This window comes from Salvelinus fontinalis, chromosome 32, assembly GCF_029448725.1.
Source record: "Salvelinus fontinalis isolate EN_2023a chromosome 32, ASM2944872v1, whole genome shotgun sequence".
Lineage (NCBI taxonomy): Eukaryota > Metazoa > Chordata > Actinopteri > Salmoniformes > Salmonidae > Salvelinus > Salvelinus fontinalis.
In genome coordinates this window covers 33,251,644-33,269,595 of record NC_074696.1, presented here as the reverse complement: position 1 = coordinate 33,269,595, position 17,952 = coordinate 33,251,644, and the positions used below count along the sequence as shown (strand labels likewise).

Below are 17,952 nucleotides of genomic sequence, written 5' to 3'. Positions count from 1 at the left end.
TGCCCCCGCCCACAAGGTGTATAAACTACAACAATAAATAAGAATAAAATAAGATAATAGATACAAAACAAAAACGTGAAGAACATAAATCAATCAACTCTAATTAGCACATGTATGACAGTATGCAAGTGTGTGTGCATGGACTTTGCATATGTATTTATCACGTGCAGCACATAGTATTTGTTTTACAGTCCTTCTTTGGGGGGCAGAATTGGCATCTCCTCCTCTTTTCTGCCACCGCTGCAGCCTCAGGTGGATCAGTACAAGATTCAGTCACCTGAACAGTTTTTACAAGCGCTGCAGAGGCTGCTGTGCGGGGGAGGCGCTCCCTTCTTTGAATGTGTGGGGTGTGGGGTTACAAGTGCCTTTCCCAGCTGCTCCAGGAACACCCTCCTCTTGTTCCGTTTATCAGGCATCCAGGTAGTGTTGATCTTGTTCCATATCACGAAGGCATTGTATGAGGACGCATCAATGATGTTATGGAAGATGACCAGGGGCCAGCGGGCATTCATCCTCCTGCAACTGTAAATTCCAATCACCTTGTCCAGGTTGTCCACGCCTCTTTGTTGTGGTTGTAGACCAGGATGATGGCTGGCTTACTGCCCTCACAATCACTGATCTCAGCCGTTTTGTGCAGTGTGCTCAGGAGAACCACATTCTTGTTCCTCTTTGGGAGGTAAGAAACTAGAGTGGTGGTGGGTGTGAAGGCAAACTTTGATGAGAAGGCCTGTCTCGCCCTTGTTGCGAGGAGTGCAGGGGGGAGCTCAGGCTTGTTCTTTCTAACTGTGCCAACCATGGTCATCTTCCTCTTCAGGAGCTGCTGGCTGAGTTCAATCAGTAGCACACATCATCTCAATTTCTCATTGTGTGTGTGTGTGTGTCTTTGTGGTTTTTGTGGTGTGTAAATTATTTTATAACTGCCGGGTCAAAAATGACGCGAAGACAATCTTTGTACCCTGGTGGTGTACAGTTTTCATGGAAATATGAACTAAGGCGATGTTTCACTTTCTCTAATGTTGGGGTCACTCTAGGAAAAGTCATCAAATTTCAAGTTGAAAAAATATCATTTAGGGGGTTTTCTCTGCTGTTAAACATAGTGGCGGGTCATTTTTGACAAGGGTTCATCAGGAGTGAGTTTGGGCTACTCAACCTGTATTCAGTAGGGGTGTGGATGGTCCTGTCCTCCATATTGTTGGTGTGTTTGTTCAAATTTTCACAAGACATCCACTTCTAGAACACCATTGGTGGTTGAAGCTGTATCCACTACTGTTCCAGCCTTCTCCTCCTTTCCAATGTGATTCACTAATTAATAGTCTACTGTGTAATGTTTGGACATGAATATGGATGTCCTCAGACTGTTATACAACACACATTAATATCAAGAGTAAACAATGATACACACTTTATTCCACATATCAAGCAAGCTAGCGACCCTGTATTGTGTCATTGCATCTCAAAGAAACCGAAGTGTAGCCTAATCAGGCTACGTCATTATTATGTTATTACCATTATTACAGATGCTTTCTAAGTAACTACCTGGTAAAATGGGCTGTAAAATAAAGCATTACTTATAAATAGTACATACATACGTACATACAAACGTATACTTATACAATAAGGCCACTTTATTTTAGTATTTGATATACTATATATTCAGTTTTACATGATTAAAGGTATATTTTTTAAATACCACTGTGAATAAAAAATAACTCACATGAAGAGAATCTGCGAGTGTGGAGAAAGAGAATGCTGAAAAGAAATACAAATGTCATGAATTTACAAATTTAAGGCAACTAAATGGGAAAATTGTGCAAGGGAGTGAGCACTGTCGCTAGGCACTGTATGTATGAAAATGGTCAAAACATATCTGAGGCCTGGTATGAATACGAAATGAAAGATAAATGAAACATTTGAACTTGGTGCCTACCTTTAACTATATCTGGGCTCTGTTTGATTAATAATGTAATAATGCACCCTTCTTTCCTCAATGTAATCGCTAATCTGACATATTAAAATAATTGTTTACTTTACAGAGTAAAGTACTTACAGACCAGTGAACGATGCACTTTAAAGGAATTTGTGTACTGCTGCATCATGGGTTTGAATTCATTTACATTTTAGTCATCAGGTCCACTGCTATTTCAGCAAAATCTCCTTTTTCCTCTCTACTTTTGTCCTATCCATTCAAAAAAAAAATGTGTGAGGAATTGGACTTTCCCCTTAAAAAAATAAAAAGGTATTTGAACCGGGCCCTTGTGCCACAATGTGACAGTTTTTTTTAAAGAGCATTCACCCAGCTGCACCTTATAAATCTGAACAGCAGAGGTCAGTATTGTCCTTTAGCTTTCTTCATTCCCTAGTATGGGTGAATCTCAATAGTCTCTTACTCTAGTCACAGTAAAGCAGTCTCTGTAGGCTTCCCCCATACTGCTTCACTTGTCCTGTCTTTTCAGATGAGAGAGCAGAGGCATTAGGCCTGCATTACATTTAGATTTACAGCTGTGGCTCCTTCCAGCCTCTTGTTTCAGTGTAGGCTATATGTAGTGTCTTGGGGTTGAAAAAAGCATAAAACAGCATAAATACAAATGTCTATTTCGCAATGGACAAATAGAGTTAAGTGAATTAAAGTTTAATTAATAAACGTTAATTAAAAACAACAATTATTGCACTCATGAAATATGACTTATACCCATCTATCAGATCTAAGTAGAAAAAAAGGGGGATACGTTTTCCCAACTTTCTAAATCATTCACTAGGCCTACATATACCTCTGTAGGGTTACAAAATCATTCACTAGGCCTACATATACCTCTGTAGGGTTACAAAATCATTCACTAGGCCTACATATACCTCTGTAGGGTTACAAAATCATTCACTAGGCCTACATATACCTCTGTAGGGTTACAAAATAATTTTGCCTGCATTTTTCAAAAGCAGAGTCTGCTGATAAACACTGAGAGTAGCCTATAGAGGAGAGTAAGGTGCACATCATGGCAGTTGATGTTTAGGGGTGGGGGAGGTAAGTGCACAAATTTTGTGAAGAAAAACAAAATTCTCTAAATGTTTTATTTATTTATTTTGTATTCTGATTTATCTGGGGGTGCAGCATCACCCTCAGCACCCCTACTTCCCGCGTCTATGGTGCACATCCGAAGCTTCTCTTGAGAAAGGCCCAGCCGAAAGTCACATTGACTGTTTTAATTGATACGTCAGTAATGAAAAGCTAAAGAAGCATTTTAGTTGCGTGTGCAGTGGACCCTACTCTTCTCTACTCTCAAGATGAAAGTTGTTGGCATCAGTGGTTGAAAAAGTACCCAATTGTCATACTTGTGTAAAAGTAAAGATACCTTAATAGAAAGTTACTCAAGTAAAAGTGAAAGTCACCCAGTAAAATACTAGTTGAGTAAAAGTCAAAAAGTGTTAGGTTCTAAAAAAATTAATTAAAATAAAATAAAAGTAAATGTAATTGCTGAAATATACTTAAGTATCAAAAGTAAAAGTATGAATCATTTCAAATTCCTTATATTAAGCAAAGCTGGTGGCACCATTTCTTGTTTCTAAAATGGATAGCCAGGGGTACACTCCATCACTCAGACATAATTTACAAACTAAGCATTTGTATTTAGTGAGTCTGCCAGATCAGAAGCAGTACGGATGGCCACTTGTTCTCTTGAGAAGTGCATGAATTGGACCATTTTCCTGTCTTACTAAGCATTTATCATGTAGTGAGTACTTTTGGGTGTCAGGGAAAATGTATGGAGTAGAAAGTACATTATTTTCTTTTGGAATGTAGTGAAGTAAAAGTAAAAGTAGTCAAAAATATAAATAAAAAAGTAAAGTACAGATACCCAAAAAACTACTTAAGTAGTACTTCAAAGTATTTTTACTTAAGTACTTTACACCTTGGTTGTCATGACAAATCATCTCTATAGTTGACATCTACCGCATTCCGGGGAAGCAGCGTAGCCTAGTGGTTAGAGCGTTGGACTAGTAACCGAAAGGTTGAAAGATCAAATCCCTGAGCTGACAAGGTACAAATATGTTATTCTGCCCCTGAACAAGGCAGTTAACCCACTGTTCCTAGGCTGTCATTGTAAATAAGAATTTGCTCTTAACTGACTTGCCTAGTTAAAAAAAAAAAAAATCCTTGCTTTTGAACAAAATGTGAATGTTTTTTTTCTGTGGGAACTTGGAGCACTGGACATGACATAAAAGGCCTTTATTAATCATCAACCTTTGAACTTAGATGACAGCAATTATTACTAATCAGGCTGTCTTGTCCACAGTAGCCATTTGGTTTAATCACCTCACAGCAGTAGAACTCCTTTGACCTACAGGGCAAATGGAAAATGAAAGACTGCTCCTTAAGGAAATCACTTTTAAATCAGGACAATGACATCTGTGCCACACGTTGCCAGTGTGCCTGGTGTGGCTTTGTTGCGTCGAATATCTCCCCATCTATTTAAATAACATCTCTATGATTATACCATTAATATATTTCCTTTCTGTTTCTAGTTAGCTCATGGGTGTGGCAAGTAACATCAAACTCTCTGACATACTGTGAAGTTGTGCAGGCACATATGTATGAATGTACACACACACAATAACATAAGTGGACAACCACAATTGGACAATCTTATATAGGCCCATACAGTGGGTATCATAAGTATTCACACCCGTGGATAACTTCACATTTTATTATTGTATAATTTTTGGGGTCAATGGTCTCTGTAATGTCAAAGTGTCAACAAAAAAATCTAACATTTCTTAAAAATGAATGAAAAATGTAACACTAATGGCAGTGGTTGGAATTTGGGAAGGGTAACCAGGTCTTAGATCTTGTCAAACTGCAACGTCTACTAGGTGCCTTATTCACACCTTTTTCTAGATTGAAAGAGTTCTTAATATTTCCTGTCACCAAAAGGGTGATAAAAAAGTTCCTAAAACAGAATAATTGCCTCTGAGAGACATGAAATGATGGATTTTCAGGGTGATTTGGCTTCCGCAGGCGGTCCTGTTGTCTCTAATGCAGTGAAATGTTGAGAGGTCAGGTGGGAATTGAAGAGATGCCATTGGTGCGTGACGATGCCGGTGTGATGGGGAGGGGGAGGCGGCATGTGTTGGTGAGATAAGACTCGAATAGCGGACTGTACTGGAGTTTATACGTCTTTGCCAATATATTTGACAATTTCTTACAGGATGAATGAACCGTCAGGATGCATGACTTCTTTCGTTTTTCTCTGCTCCTGATAAGAACATTGAGCTGTGATGCTATGTGAATATTAATCCCATATTAATAGCATATGAATTGAGAGCTTCATTTAATGTTTATTTTTATTTTTTTATAGTGAATTTCGATGTTTATGGATTAACATTTGGAGGTGCTTTATCATGTTTGCGCGTGATGGTTAAAAAGTTTTGCTTCAGCACTTGGTGCCCGGACAGCTCTTCTCTATGCTGGCAGGTTGGTCTTTGTCGCAGTGCAACGCGCACGCTCTTTCGTTGTTATTAGTAGCCTACCCTACAGTGTGCGCTGTTGGGAAGTGCGCTATATTGTACATGCATGAACTCAATATTTTGACTGCCGTCAGTTTGGACAGCTGTGGAATACTAGGAATTGTCAGGAATAGGATTTGAGCGATCAGTGACCACGACCACTTGAGAGTGAGAGCTTTTTTCATATTTTTGGGAGATGGAAACATAAGGACTAGCCAAACAGTTCTGGAAAAAATGCATTCTCACGGTTTTTGAATGACAGTATTTGGAAGAGGAGTGAATTGATGGGGCTTGAGGCAGAGCATTGGATTTTTGGAATTATTTCATTTTTCAACTGTGTCATGCCAAACTAATCGGGTAAGCATGCTTCTTGATAATCCTAAAATCCTTCAGTCATTTGTCTCTTGGGTTGCAGTTTCCTAACCTCTAAATATTTTGGGGGAGTTTGAAACATTGAATAGGAACCCGTAAGGTGGACACTAACAATCATTTATCTCTCACATAGCCTACGTATGTTTTTGTCTGCTATATAATTGCCGGCCTGTCAAAACCTTAGGAACATTATCCATGCCTTGAGTTCCATGGACAGCGGCAGGCTGGATATAGAAAAGATCGATAAACTGAATTCCCATGTAGTGAAATCTCCCATATGAAATAATTCGTATTTATTGACTGTCTCGTGTCTAAACTAGTTGAAATACTCAGTTTAGTAACAGAACAAACTTGTAGCAGTCGCGCAGAGGGGCCTTTTTCGCTCATACCTTTTTGAATGGTATTCACGTTTAATGGTAAACCTGCAAGCTCAGCACCAGGTGAGTCTTCTGATGGCAGGTAGTGATGGCTGTGGATGCTTTGCTGCGTTGTTCCCATAGTGATGATAACATACCCTGCTGGTTTCAGTGAATTGACAGTGGGGCAGAGTACAGAATAGCCAGGGGCACAAGGTCCGTATTTGGGAAGTAGGGGAGAGTCGGCTAAATTGAGCCATTTTTTACGTTCAACATAACTCGGTCAAGGGAAATATAGTATTCTTTCTAACAAAGATATGTACATATATTCCAGGATGTTGTGTATTGCTGGAAATAATCAGAATTCATGTAAACATTACAGTTTCGAAAACACACATTGTCCCCCCAAAAAGTGGTTTCTTGGCACAACTTGCCCGGGTAAGGGGTAAGCTGAGCCGCTGGACAGGGTACGTTCAGCCGCCTGTACTAAATTAAATATTACCACTACCTTTTTAAAAACAATAATATCTTTATTTCCCTAATAAAAAGCATGAAGAAGGCACAGTGATGCATTTCCTGCGACTTTATGTATACAGTATAGTGTGTGACTCTCTTTATTTATTTTTATATCTTTATTTCTCCAATTCAATCCAATCACAATCGCTTTTTTTGTCTTTTAATAATTTTAAGCAAAATCTTAACACAGGCTTAATACCTCACAAACGTTGTACCTTTTAAAACATTTTTAACATAGGCCAGGTCTTGTTGTTACCTCATATCCTAGCGATAATGCCTTGCATTATGCCTGGAAAGAAAACACTTCACTTTGCTCAACTGTCATTGGCTCAAACATTGGCTGAACTAACCCTAAGTGAAACTTTTAGACAATTTTAGCCCACACAGTTGCAAGGATGCACTTTCATGCTAGGTTTAGGAGCTCATATTGAACCCAACTAATTTACAGTATAGAACAATTTTTTAAATATTTTCTTTGGTTCAGACACAAGCAAACCTCTAGCACATACATTTGTTTTTTTTGTATCTAACATGCTTTCCACTTATTCCATGTGGTTTATTCCTTCACAAACTCCCTGAAATGATGACCTCTTCCTAAATATTTGAACGAATTATACATTTTATGTACAGTTTCCTAGAAACAAGGGTGACTTGTTTGAAAGTATGATTCAATTATTTAATCTCATACCTTTAATAGATGATACTAGTTGTTGGTTGGATATTTCCTTATAAAACCCAATGTAACAGGTTTCATGCCTTTTATGAACACCCCTGAAGCATTGTATTCATAAATTGATTGTCTTGCTAGTATTTTTTATTTAACCAGGCAAGTCAGTTAAGAACAAAATCTTATTTAGAATGACGGCTTACCCTGGACACTGGGCCAATTTGTGCGCTGCCCTATGGGACTCCCAATCATTGCCAGATGTGATACAGCCTGGATTTGAACCAGAGACTGTAGTGATGCCTCTTGCACTGAGCTGCAGTACCTTAGACCGCTGCACCACTCAGGAGCCCAAGTATTCAATAGCCATGGGAGATAGAGGGCTGTCTTTAAACCCCATTAGTTTATCACTTGAACTTGAAGTCATTCATTAGAATTACAGTACATGGATTGGAAAGATGCATTCTTCCTATTCTAAGAAATAATAAGTTACATACAGGTTCTGTCAGGGAACGTACACCTACATTATTTTAACCAATATAGCACAAACAACTAAACGCTTTAAGTGTGCTGACTACTGAAAGGGTTCCTATACTGTAATCTAAAAAGAATCAATATTTTTGCGTTATTGGAATTGTAAAGCGAAACCAGGTATTGATCCCCATTTTTATGAAAGCTGCAGCCTACATGCATCTTAAAGCTGCATACATCCACATGCATCTTCCATGAGAAAGTAAGGCTGCTGAGGACTTAAAGGAAAGATTCTCCCATTTCGAATTTTGTATCGTATTGGTGCATCTCTGATATGACACAAAACGTGTCATACGGCTATATTTCTGCCTGCTTGAACGGCGAATAGCTCAGATATACATTCAAATATTTAAGGACCCCGGGAATCAATAGAACATCGCTCCGAGATGAACAAATACGATATAACATTTAAAATGGGTGAATCTTTCTTTAAAGTCAATAGCAATCTATCTGTGGTGGTCTGAAATTGAATGGTGCACCATGAGTGAGTGAATGGAAGATACCGGAGATACAGCAGCCTACTATATAAGCCTAAACCTAACTATCTCACCCTCTTCCACAGATACCCTTATACTGTGTAGTTACATCTTCTTCTCTGTAGAGATTTATGGTGATGGGAAACAGCGTGGAAAAGAGAAATGACGACAATCATAATGGCCTTATTCAAATCTATGGCAAATAACAGGATATTGATTGGGTTGGAATATTAATGGGTGACGCAATTATGTAAATACACTGAGTGTACAAATACACTGAGTGTTCTTTCCATTACATAGACTGACCAGGTAAATGTAGGTGAAGGCTATGATCCTTTATTGATGTCACTTGTTAAATTCACTTCAATCAGGGTAGAGGCAGGGGAGGAGACAGGTTAAAGAAGGATTTTTAAGCCTTGAGACAATTGAGACATGGATTGTGTATGTGTGCCATTCAGAGGGTGAATGGGCAAGACAGAATATTTAAGTGCCTTTGAGTGGTGTATGGTAGTAGATGTCAGGCGACAAACTGACTCGTGCTCAACTATGGGGCAAAACAGACAACATGTAAACTGTATTTAATCTCCAATGTTTATTTAAAACAGAAATACATTTGTATAATGAACACTTGTTGTCTCTCAAATACATTGTTACATTTGTTGGTTAGCTACTGTAGTTATTGAATTTTAGACATATTAGCATAGATGTGACATAAGTCAAAACACCTCAAAACAAGACATGATAACAAGGACAAAATAAAACTGAAACGAGCCACCAACGATTCCCCACATGGCAGCTTCTTGTCATTGTTGCTAGCTATCTTGCCATCCAAAATCAAAACAACAAATGGACTTCTGCCCAATTGAAGTGTGCGCATCGTTTTTGTGATGTTGTTGGCTAACCCGTCTATTTCAGAAAGTTTAAACACTGCCATGCAGTGACTGTCTGTCATAAAATAAAGTAATGCAGGTAGCCAGGCCATGCTGTCAATCATTCTTGGAATGGAATTCATATCCATACCACAGGCAGCTGAGCTGAAGGGTAAAGAATACAACCTGGGGTAGAACTATATTTATACAGTGAATCTTTACGCTTTATAGCAATTCTCAGAATCTGTAGATAGATTCTGTTAGTGCCAAAAGATAGACCCTTTTTTGACTCATCACATACGCTGCTGCTACTGTTAATCATCTGTCACTTTATTACAGTTATATGTACATACAGTGGCTTGCAAAAGTATACATCCCTTACACGCCTTACAACCTGGAATAAAAAGGATTTTTGGGGGGTTTGTATCATTTGATTTGCACAACATGCCTACCACTTTGAAGATTCAACATATTTTTTATTGTGAAACAAACAAGACATAAGACAAAAAACAGAAAACCTGGTTAACTATTCACCCCCCCAAAGTCAATATTTTGTAGAGCCACCTTTTGCAGCAATTACAGCTGCAAGTCTCTTGGGGTATGTCTCTAAAAGCTTGGCACATCTAGCCACTGGGATTTTTGCCCATTCTTCAAGGCAAAACTGCTCCAGCTCTTTAAGTCATACTACAGATTCTCAATTGGATTGAGGTCTGGGCTTTGACTAGGCCATTCTAACACATTAAAATGTTTCCCCTTAAACCACTCGAGTGTTGCTTTAGCAGTGTGCTTAGGGTCATTGTCCTGCTGGAAGGTGAACCTCCATCCCAGTCTCAAATCTCTGGAAGACTGAAACAGAATTTCCCTATATTTAATGCCATCCATCATTCCTTCAATTCTGACCAGTTTTCCAGTCCCTGCCTATGAAAAACTGCCACCACCATGCTGGTGTTCTCGGAGTGATGTGAGGTGTTGGGTTTGCGCCAGACATAGCATTTTCCTTGATGGCCAAAAAGCTACATTTTAGTCTCATCTTTAGTCTCATTTTAGTACCTTCTTCCATATGTTTGGGGAGTCTCCCACATGCCTTTTGGCGAACACCAAATGTGAATACATATGCACGCACCACTTTTCCGGGTTTTTTTGTTGAATCTTTTGAATCTTTTTTTTTCTTCACTTCACCAATTTGGACTATTTTGTGTATGTTCATTACATGAAATCCCAATAAAAATCTATTTAAATTACCGGTTATAATGCAACAAAATAGGAAAAATGCAAAGGGGGATGAATACTTTTGCAAGGCACTGTATCTACCTCAATTACCTTGTTCCCCTGCACTTCACTTCGACTCGATACTGGTACCCCGTGTATACAGTATTGCCAAGTTACTCATTGTGTATTTATTATTACTTTTATTATAAAAAATTTACATTTACATTTTAGTAATTTAGCAGAGGCTCTTATCCAGAGTGACTTGCAGTTAGTGCATTCATCTTAAGATAGCTAGGTGGGACAACCACATGTCACAGGCATGGTAAGTACACTTTCCTCAATAAAGTAGTTATCAGCAAAGTCAGAGCTAGAAAGGGGACAGGGGGAGTCAAGTGCTGGTTCAGGAAAGTTTTTATTTTATTTTTAATTGGGGGTGGTCGAGGGGAGGAGGGGGATTCATTTAGATATTCTTTGAAGAGGTAGGGTTTCAGGTGCTTTCGGGAAGATGGGCAGGGACTCTGCTGTCCTAGCTTCAGGGGGAAGCTGGTTCCACCATTGGGGTGCCAGGACAGAGAAGAGCTTGGACGGGGCTGAGCGGGAGCCACCCTCCCGTAGGGGTGGGACGGCCAAAAGACCAGAGGTAGCAGAACGGCGTGCTCGGGTTGGGGTTGGGCTTTTGACCATATTACGTGTTTTACTTTACTATTAGTTCTCTATTTTCTTTCTCGCTGCATTGTTGGAAAGTGCACATAAGTAAGCATTTCACTGTTAGTCCAAACCTGTTGTTCATCAAGCATGTGATTAATAACATTTGATTTGATTTGATAGATTGAGGGTTGTCTTGCTAGCACATAGTCTTACAGATAAAGGCAGGAGTTTGACACATTCAGTCCTCACTGTGAATGTAATGTATGTAATCTCACCATGCAGATGACAACCAAAACATTACACATTTCCCTGATGTCTTGATGAAGTCAGGAAAAAAATCCATATTTACCTGACATCTCTACAATCAGAAAAATAGTTCACAACCATAAAGTTATGTCATCCCATGTCAACATTTGTCCGCTGAAGTGGTTGAAAAGCTCAGAGCATGGCTGGGTCAGTGTTAACAATTCCCCTCTCCCTCCACACCTGTCATGTTCTTAAAATAATCACTGACACACAGTGCAGATATGTTGAGGGAGCTAATGCAGTTATGCTTTGCCGCTAATCACATTAGAGCGCACTGATACTCTCCCTGAAACAATGGCATATTTGGGCATGAGAGGCTGAGCCAATTTCCTTTGAGAGTAAGAAAAGGCTTTTAAAGTCACCTAAAGGATGACTGATGGCACCACTTGCATTTTTATAATGTATCCTCTTCAAGAATAAATGGTTATGTATCATAAATTAAATTCTAATTGAACAGAAGGAGATATTCCTGTTTGTGCCTTTAAACGCTCTAGGACGATAAAAGTCACCTAGAGGATTTGGGCAAGGTTCCAAGACCGTGCAAGGCCACAGCCTCCCTAAAAGGCAATTGTATTTGGACTACCAATGAACGTAAAAAGTTGACTCTATTGTTGGCCATAGAGGCTGCAAGTCCCCCAAGATCAAAGGTTAAGTTGGCCGAGGTTAGTCTGGACGCTTTGTTTTTCCTCTTTCGATTCCGTAAACCCACAGGATCCAGTTTAAATTCAAATACAGAGAATGTCTCTTAGACAGTCTGTGGCAGCAACTTAATTATATCACTGGTGGGGATTCTAATTTCTACAAGTGATTTTGACAGTGAAATCGTCTTCTGGGTGTAGCTTATCTAACCTTGGCTGAAACCTTGCGTTAGGTCCTTGAGCAAGCTAACAGTCTTATAACATGCAGGAAAACCAGTCGGTCACATCCATAATGTAAGTGCCTTTAACTTAATTATTGTTTATTTTTTATTTAACCTTTATTTAACGAGGGAAGTCAGTTAAGAACAAATTCTTATTTACAATGACGGCCTACCCCGGCCAAACCCGGACGACGCTGCGCCAATTGTGTGCCACCCGATGGGACTCCCAATCACAGCCAGATGTGATACAGCCTCAAATCAAATCAAATGTTATTGGTCACATCCACATGGTTAGCAGATGTTATTGCGAGTGTAGCGAAATGCTTATGCATCTAGATCCGACAGTGCAGCAGTATCTAACCGGTAATAACTAACAATTCCGCAACAAAACCTAATATCTAACAAATTCCACAACAAAACCAAATACACACAATCTAGTAAAGGAACGTGATAAGAATATATAAGTATAAAATATATGGATGAGTGGTGACAGAGCGGCTAAGATGCAATAGATAGTAAAGAATAGATAGTGAAGTGGCCAAAAGTGGCGAAAAGATTTGTGGCGAAAAGTTTTGAGAATGACACAAATATTAATTTTCACAAAGTCTGCTGCCTCAGTGTCTTTAGATATTTTTGTCAGATGCTACTATGGAACACTGAAGTATAATTACAAGCATTTCATAAGTGTCAAAGGCTTTTCTTGACAATTACATGAAGTTGATGCAAAGAGTCAATATTTGCAGTGTTGACCCTTCTTTTTCAAGATCTCTGCAATTCGCCCTGGCATGCTGTCAATTAACTTCTGGGCCACATCCTGACTGATGGTAGCCCATTCTTGCATAATCAATGCTTGGAGTTTGTCAGAATTTGTGGGTTTTTGTTTGTCCACCCGCCTCTTGAGGATTGACCACAAGTTCTCAATGGGATTAAGGACTGTGGAGTTTCCAGGCCATGGACCCAAAATATTGATGTTTTGTTCCCGAGCCACTTACTTATCACTTTTTCCTTATGGCAAGGTGCTCCATCATGCTGGAAAAGGCATTGTTCGTCAACAAACTGTTCCTGGATGGTTGGGAGAAGTTGCTCTCAGAGGATGTGTTGGTACCATTCTTTATTCATGGCTGTATTCTTAGGCAAAATTGTGAGTGAGCCCACTTCTTTGGCTATGAAGCAACCCCACACATGAATGGTCTCAGGATGCTTTACTGTTGGCATGACACAGGACTGATGGTAGCGCTCACCTTGTCTTCTCCGGACAAGCTTTTATCCCGGATGCCCCAAACAATCGGAAAGGGGATTCATCAGAGGAAACTGATACCCTTTGATACCCTGTACCCTATGCAGAATATCAGTCTTTCCCTGATGTTTTTCCTGGAGAGAAGTGGCTTCTTTGCTGCCCTTCTTGACACCAGGCCATCCTCCAAAAGTCTTCGCCTCACTGTGCGTGCAGATGCACTCACACCTGCCTGCTGCCATTCCTGAGCAAGCTCTGTACTGGTGGTGGCCCGCAGCTGAATCAACTTTAGGAAATGGTCCTGGCACTTGCTGGACTTTCTTGGGCGCCCTGAAGTCTTCTTCACAACAATTGAACCGCTCTCCTTGAAGTTCTTGATTATCCGATAAATGGTTGATTTAGGTGCAGTCTTACTGGCAACAACACCCTTGGCTGTGAAGCCCCTTTTGTGCAAAGTAATGATGACGGCACGTGTTTCCTTGCAGGTAACCATGTTTGACAGAGGAAGAACAAGCACCACCCTCCTTTTGAAGCTTCCAGTCTGTTATTCGAACTCAATCAGCATGACAGAGTGATCTCCAGCCTTGTCCTCATCAACACTCACACCTGTGTTAACGAGAGAATCACTGACATGATGTCAGCTGGTCTTTTTGTGGCAGGGCTGAAATGCAGTGGAAATGTTTTTGGGGGATTCAGTTCATTTGCATGGCAAAGAGGGACTTTGCAATTAATTGCAATTCATCTGATCACTCTTCATAACATTCTGGAGTATATGCAAATTGCCATCATACAAACTGAGATAGCAGACTTTGTGAAAAATCATATTTGTGTCATTCTCCAAACTTTTGGCCATGACTGTATACATTTGAGATGAGTAATGCGAGATATGTAAACTTTCTTAAAAGTGACTAGTGTTCCATTTATTAAAGTGGCCAATGATATCAAGTCTGTAGGTAGGCAGCCGCCTCTCTGTGCTAGTGGGGGCTGTTTAACAATCTATTGGCCTTGGGATAGAAGCTGTTTTTCAATCTCTCTGTCCCAGCTTTGATGCACCTGTACTGACCTCGCCTTCTGGATGGAAGCAGAGTGAACAGGCAGTGGCTCGGGTGGTTATTGCCTTGATGATCTTTTTGTTTTTGCCTTCCTGTGACATCGGGTGTTGTAGGTGTCATGGAGGGCAGGTAGTTTGCCCCCGATGACGCGTTGTACAGACCGCACCACCCTCTGGAGAGCCTTGCGGTTGTGGGCGGTGCAGTTGCCGTACCAGGCGGTGGTACAGCCTGACAGGATGCTCTCAATTGTGCACCTGTTAAAGCTAGTGAGGGTTTTCGGTGACAAGCCACATTTTTTCAGCCTCCTGAGGATGAAGAGGTGCAGTTCTTCACCACGCTGTCTGTGTGTGTGGACCATTTCAGTTTGTCGGTGATATGTACAACTTTCCACCTTCTCCACTGCTGTCCCTTCAATGTGGATATGAGGGTGCTCCCCTTGCTGTTTCCTGAAGTCCACGATCCTCTCTTTTGTTTTGCTGACATTGTGTATTTAGTGCATTTAGTTTTACTTGCATTTAAGAGCAGTTGGAGGCCACGGAAGGAGAGTTGTATGCCATTGAAGCTCGTCTGGAGGTTAGTTAACACAGTGTCCAAAGAAGGGTCAGAAGTATACAGAATGGTGTCGTCTGCGTAGAGGTGGATCAGAGAGTCACCAGCAGCAAGAGCGACATCATTGATGTATACAGAGAAGAGAGTCGGCCCGAGAATTGAACCCTGTGGCACCCCCATAGAGACTGCCAGAGGTCCGGACAACAGGCCCTCCGATTTGACACACTGAACTCTATCAGAGAAGTTGTTGGTGAACCAGGCGAGGAAATCATTTGAGAAACCAAAGCTGTTGAGTCTGTCAAAAAGAATGTGGTTGACAGAGTCAAAAGCCTCGGCCAGGTCTATAAATACGGCTGCACAGTAATGTCTCTTATCGATGGCGGTTATGATATCGTTATGGACCTTGAGCGTGGCTGAGGTGCACCCATGACCAGCTCGGAAACCAGATTGCATAGCGGAGAAGGTATGGTGGGATTCAAAATGGTCGGTATTCTGTTTGTTAACTTGGCTTTCGAAGACCTTAGAAAGGCAGGGTAGGATAGATATAGGTCTGGAGCAGTTTGGGTCTAGAGTGTCTCCGCCTTTGAAGAGGGGGATGACCGCGGCAGCTTTCCAATCTATGGGAATCTCAGACGATACGAAAGAGAGGTTGAACAGGCTAGTAATAGGGGTTGCAACAATTTCGGGCAGATAATTTTAGAAAGAGAGGGTCCAGATTGTCTGGGCCGCAGCCTTGCGAGGGTTAACACGTTTAAATATTTTACTCACATCAGCCATGGAGAAGGAGAGCCCACAGTCTTTGGTAGCAGGCCGCGTCATTGGCACTGTATTGTCCTCAAAGCATTCAAATAAGTTGTTTAATTTGTTTGGAAGCAAGACTTCGATGTCCGCGACGGGGCTGGTTTCTTTTTGTAATCCGTGATTGTCTGTAGACCCTGCCACATACGTCTTGCGACTCCACTTTGTCTCTATACGGATGCTTTGCTTGTTTGATTGCATTTTGGAGGGAATAACTACACTGTTTGTATTTGGCCATGTTTTCAGTCGCCTTGCCATGATTAAATATGGTGGTATGTGCTTTCAGTTTTGCGCGAATGCTGCCAACAATCCACGGTTTCTGGTTAGGGTAGGTTTTAACAGTCACAGTGGGTACAACATCTCCTATACATTTCCTTATAAACTCACTCTCAGAGTCAGCATATACGTCAATGTTATTGTCTGAGGCCATCTGGAACATATCCCAGTACACATGATCGAAGCAATCTTGAAGCATGGAATCCGATTGGTCAGACCAGCGTTGGATAGACCTAAGCATGGGCGCTTCCTGTTTTAGTTTCTGCCTATAGGAGGGGAGCAATAAGATGGAGTCATGGTCGGATTTGCCAAAAGGAGGGTGGGGGAGGGCCTTGTATTCATCGCGGAAGTTAGAGTAGCAATGGTCGAGTGTGTTACTCGCTTGTGTACTGCAATCAATATGCTGATAGAATTTAGGTAGCCTTGTTCTCAAATTAGCTTTGTTAAAATCCTCAGCTACAATAAATGCAGCCTCAGGATATATGGTTTCCAGTTTACATAAAGTCCAGTGAAGTTCAATGATGGCCGCCTTGTTACATGGCTGTGACGATAACCCGAGGAGAGTTCCCTTGGAAGATAATACGGTCGGCATTTGATTGTGAGGAATTCTAGGTCAGGTGAACAAAAGGACTTGAGTTCTTGTATGTTGTTACAATCACACCATGAGTCGTTAATCATGGAACATACATCCCTGCCCTTCTTACCGGAGAGACGTTTATTCCTGTCGGCGCGATGCACTGAAAATCCCGTTGGCTGTGCGACCCCTAACAGCATGTCCCCAGCTAGCATTGTTTCCGGATATCTCTTTGGAAAGCAAATCTTGCCCTGATTTTGTAGATTTTGTTAACTAGGGACTGGACGTTAGCAAGTAATATACTCGGAAGTGGTGGGTGGTGTGCGCACATCCGACGCCTCACTAGAAGATCGCTCCGGCACCCTCTCCTGCGGCGGCGTTGTTTTGGGTCGGCCTCTGGAATCAGTTTAAATGCCCTGGGAGGTGCAGACAAAGGATCCGCTTTGGGAAAGTTGTATTCCTGGCCATAGTGCTGATTGTGCTGGTAAGTTGATGTCTCTCTGATATCCAATAGTTCTTCCTGGCTGTATGTAATAACACTTCAGGGTTTCTGGGCTAACAATGTATGAAATAATACATTAAAAAACTAAATACTGCACAGTTTCCTAAAGACTAGCAGCTGCCATCTCTATTGGCACCATCTTACTTTTGATTCTGGATTTGAACCAGGGACTGTAGTGACACCTCTCACACTGAGATGCAGTGCCTTAGACCGCTGCGCCACTCGGGAGCCCATTATATATGGCGGTGGCTGCAGATCCAACTTCTCTCAGACATTCTTTTCCCTGACTAAAGGTCCAAAAGCCTCTGCGCGTGTGTTTCTTTACCTCTACTTTACACAAACCTTTTTGTGGTCTCCTTCCTTTCACATTTCCCACTGATAATCGTGAATTAATTTTTCAAGTTTTACTGGTGAAACCAACCATTTGATTCCATTCAGTTTCATGGGGACATTAATTTAGAGCTTCTTGAGTTATACAGTGTTGTTTCGAAGTAGCCTACAGTGTTATTCTAAATGATGTACAGAGAGCGAATTTTAGAGCAGATGCTGTTAACAAACTGTGGGCTAGCCTACCTACATATTTTGCCTAGTGGTGCCTGTTGAGTTTTGGCCACATGAGATAAAAATGCGGTGTTGTTTCTGTCTTACAGTAATGCTATGCGTGC

The 17,952-nt window shown here is 40.9% G+C and overlaps 1 protein-coding gene across 1 annotated transcript in view; it reads left to right on the top strand.

Moving 5' to 3' along the window:
* Nucleotides 1–5,099: 5,099 nt before the first annotated feature.
* LOC129831111 (gonadotropin-releasing hormone II receptor-like) overlaps nt 5,100–17,952 on the top strand; it is a 38,575-nt gene continuing 25,722 nt past the window's right edge. Inside the window, exon 1 of the mRNA XM_055894169.1 lies at nt 5,100–5,853. The gene's annotated coding sequence lies outside the window, so the exon portion shown is untranslated. The remainder of the gene's footprint in view (nt 5,854–17,952) is intronic.